Here is a 5000-nt window from a genome sequence, read left to right as displayed (position 1 = left end):
TACATTGTACATGTTATATGAAATTTTAAATTTCATTAACTTTATATCGGATTATACATATCAAACATATTACTATGTATGATATTATTATCATTTGATTATATTATCGAAATGATTTCATATATTTTGAAAGAATTTGCATTTGTTTGTTTTGTTATATTTGATCACTTTAGAAATAATGCTCCCACAATCGTGTTCACATATATTTATGATCTTACCTGGTGTATATTCAAACGTCACTAATTCAATGACGACTCATTTTAAAACTTCTCCTCAACTATACTCTTCTATAATAACCATGTCGCCCCATCATGGCATTATAAATGCATATTTCTCAAAAGGCAGCATTATCATACATTTTCCCCTTATAAACACTCAACATACTATCTTATATTTCATATAAGAAATTTTCATCATTATAAACCTATAATAAAGTTGACAAAAATTCATACTCTTCATATGAAAAATTTCAACATATTATACATCTATAATCGTATGTGCAAAATCGCATACTCTCCATATAAGATAGGAAAATCTCTGATTATACTCCTTTATAAAGTTTTTCAACTGCTATACCATCAAGTGTGATAAAAGTTGATAAAACCCCGTATATGCAACTAACGTACACAAGTACGGATTATAGGTTTCATAAAAAATTTTTACGAAACACACATTCCCTAAAGTACTTTTTCGTCAAAACACCTGTTTCTTAAGACATGCATCATATAGGAAAATTCCTGATTACACATGTTATAATCACTATAGGAAATTTTCCGATTACATCCCTTATAAGAATTTCAAATTCTCCTATGTGAACGGCCACTGATTATAAGCCTTTATAAAATTTTCCTATACAACTCCGATTACATTCCTTTATAAAATTTGACTGTTTCCATATAACCATGAACACCCTGATTATAAGCCTTTATAAAACTTCCGAAAATCATTCCGGATTACATGCCTTGATAAAATTTCCATTTTTTCCTATATAACTTCTGATTATAAGTGTTGATGATTTTTCAACTTTTTCCTATGAGATAGGAACATTTTTATTATAAGTGTTGATGATTTTTCGAACTTTTTCCTATGAGATAGGAAACTTTTCGATTACATCTGTTGATGATTTTTTCAAGTTTTTCCTATGACATAGGAACATTTTTATTATAAGTGTTGATGATTTTTCGAACTTTTTCCTATGAGATAGGAAATTTTCTGATTACATCTGTTGATGATTTTTTCAAGTTTTTCCTATGACATAGGAACACTTTTATTATAAGTGTTGATGATTTTTCGAACTTTTTCCTATGAGATAGGAAATTTTCTGATTACATCTGTTGATGATTTTTTCAAGTTTTTCCTATGACATAGGAACATTTTTATTACAAGTGTTGATGATTTTTCGAACTTTTTCCTATGAGATAGGAAATTTTCTGATTACATCTGTTGATGATTTTTTCAAGTTTTTCCTATGACATAGGAACATTTTTATTACAAGTGTTGATGATTTTTCGAACTTTTTCCTATGAGATAGGAAATTTTCTGATTACATCTGTTGATGATTTTTTCAAGTTTTTCCTATGACATAGGAACATTTTTATTATAAGTGTTGATGATTTTTCGAACTTTTTCCTATGAGATAGGAAATTTTCTGATTACATCTGTTGATGATTTTTTCAAGTTTTTCCTATGACATAGGAACATTTTTATTACAAGTGTTGATGATTTTTCGAACTTTTTCCTATGAGATAGGAAATTTTCTGATTACATCTGTTGATGATTTTTTCAAGTTTTTCCTATGACATAGGAACATTTTTATTACAAGTGTTGATGATTTTTCGAACTTTTTCCTATGAGATAGGAAATTTTCTGATTACATCTGTTGATGATTTTTTCAAGTTTTTCCTATGACATAGGAACATTTTTATTATAAGTGTTGATGATTTTTCGAACTTTTTCCTATGAGATAGGAAATTTTCTGATTACATCTGTTGATGATTTTTTCAAGTTTTTCCTATGACATAGGAACATTTTTATTACAAGTGTTGATGATTTTTCGAACTTTTTCCTATGAGATAGGAAATTTTCTGATTACATCTGTTGATGATTTTTTCAAGTTTTTCCTATGACATAGGAACATTTTTATTACAAGTGTTGATGATTTTTCGAACTTTTTCCTATGAGATAGGAAATTTTCTGATTACATCTGTTGATGATTTTTTCAAGTTTTTCCTATGACATAGGAACATTTTTATTATAAGTGTTGATGATTTTTCGAACTTTTTCCTATGAGATAGGAAATTTTCTGATTACATCTGTTGATGATTTTTTCAAGTTTTTCCTATGACATAGGAACATTTTTATTACAAGTGTTGATGATTTTTCGAACTTTTTCCTATGAGATAGGAAATTTTCTGATTACATCTGTTGATGATTTTTTCAAGTTTTTCCTATGACATAGGAACATTTTTATTACAAGTGTTGATGATTTTTCGAACTTTTTCCTATGAGATAGGAAATTTTCTGATTACATCTGTTGATGATTTTTTCAAGTTTTTCCTATGACATAGGAACATTTTTATTACAAGTGTTGATGATTTTTCGAACTTTTTCCTATGAGATAGGAAATTTTCTGATTACATCTGTTGATGATTTTTTCAAGTTTTTCCTATGACATAGGAACATTTTTATTACAAGTGTTGATGATTTTTCGAACTTTTTCCTATGAGATAGGAAATTTTCTGATTACATCTGTTGATGATTTTTTCAAGTTTTTCCTATGACATAGGAACATTTTTATTATAAGTGTTGATGATTTTTCGAACTTTTTCCTATGAGATAGGAAATTTTCTGATTACATCTGTTGATGATTTTTTCAAGTTTTTCCTATGACATAGGAACATTTTTATTACAAGTGTTGATGATTTTTCGAACTTTTTCCTATGAGATAGGAAATTTTCTGATTACATCTGTTGATGATTTTTTCAAGTTTTTCCTATGACATAGGAACATTTTTATTACAAGTGTTGATGATTTTTCGAACTTTTCCCTATGAGATAGGAAATTTTCTGATTACATCTGTTGATGATTTTTTCAAGTTTTTCCTATGACATAGGAACATTTTTATTACAAGTGTTGATGATTTTTCGAACTTTTTCCTATGAGATAGGAAATTTTCTGATTACATCTGTTGATGATTTTTTCAAGTTTTTCCTATGACATAGGAACATTTTTATTACAAGTGTTGATGATTTTTCGAACTTTTTCCTATGAGATAGGAAACTTTTTGATTACATCAGTTGATGATTTTTTCAAGTTTTTCCTATGACATAGGAACATTTTTATTACAAGTGTTGATGATTTTTTCGACTTTTTCCTATGAGTTAGGAAACTTTTTTATTCCATCTGTTGATGATTTTTCCAAGTTTCTCCTATGATACATGAGCTCTTTGATTATAAGTGTTGATGTTTTTTCCAACTTTTTCCTATGAGATAGGAAACTTTTTTATTACATCTGTTGATGATTTTTCCAAGTTTCTCCTATGATACATGAATGCTTTGATTATAAGTGTTGATGATTTTTTCAAGTTTGTCCTATGAGGTAGGAACATTTTGATTATATGTGTAAATGAATTTTTCAAGCTTCTCCTATGAGATAGGAACACTATGATTACATGTGTTGATGTTTTCTTCAAGTTTTCCTATGAGATAGGAAACTTTATGCATATCATAATCCCTTATTAAAAATGTTTAGCTACGGACAGAAGGAATTCAGCCTATGTGCCAATAGTCGCCACTAGTCAAAAGGTTAGATACGTGTGGTTATGGAAATATTAACGTTAGACCCCGCCGTCTTCATACCATTGAAATTTATTATGCATCGTTTTAAATAGTACATCCAGCCTTTATGGCCAATTGATTTATGATTATAGACCTTATAATCGACTTTCATTTTTTCCATTGTGCCGTAATGAAAAACAAACATTTTGAAATTATCAAACTTTATAAAATAATATATCTCCAACTACTATATTCTAAAATAAGCTCAACGCATTATACATCTTATAATCTATTTCATTTCTATTTGTCTTGCTTCCAGTTTACTTGTTCAGATTATATACTTTATAATATCAGCTCCGGATAAGAGTACTTCTGTATTAAGATTGCTTGATGCCTTTAAAGATCATTAAACTCTGATATCTTTACCTTATTCAACAATATCATTATACCTTAATATAATCAACTTATAATATATTTTCTTTATTAAGGCGGTGGCATGAGTTTAAAAAATAAACTCTTATATATGTTTCTACCCCTCCTACATCTTCAATATGCCTTACTAGAATAAACTTTAATAAATTTACAAAATATCATAACACCATCATCATCTTCAAGTAATCCACGCTCCAGTAGACTACATATCATCCTTATTATTTTTATGCCATCATAAGCTATTGTGTATATTCTCGCTGGAGTCCATTTCAATGACTGCTAAATGCTCAGTTACATTATGAACGTTACCCTCTGGAGAAAATTATCAATAGCTCATATGGTGGTAATATATGATGATTTTTAAAATCTTCTAAGTTATTACAAGTCATGTGACTTCTATTAGTATAACGTTCTTCATCATCAAGTAATCTACGCCCCAATAGATTACAATCATCCTTATTACCTTTATCCCATCATAAGCTATTGTATAGATTCTCGGTTGAGTCGATTTCAATAACATCCGAAATACCAGTCTGAACATTACTCTCTGGAGAAAATACTCTATAACTCATACGGCCATCATTATTCAATAATGTGGTTTCATCTTTTATAATCCTTCCTTTTTTTGAATCTTATAATCTGATGTTATGCTATGATACTACTTGTCGTTTATTAAAGCCTTCTTATTTCCTTCTATAACTTGGTTTCATTTCTTATTACTCTATCGAATAATGTCTCTGTGTTTTCATCTTCTTCTGAAGCCCTTCCAACTTCATTTCTTTTAAAATTTC

This window comes from Hermetia illucens, chromosome 7, assembly GCF_905115235.1.
Source record: "Hermetia illucens chromosome 7, iHerIll2.2.curated.20191125, whole genome shotgun sequence".
NCBI classification, from domain to species: domain Eukaryota; kingdom Metazoa; phylum Arthropoda; class Insecta; order Diptera; family Stratiomyidae; genus Hermetia; species Hermetia illucens.
This window is presented reverse-complemented; position numbering follows the sequence as displayed.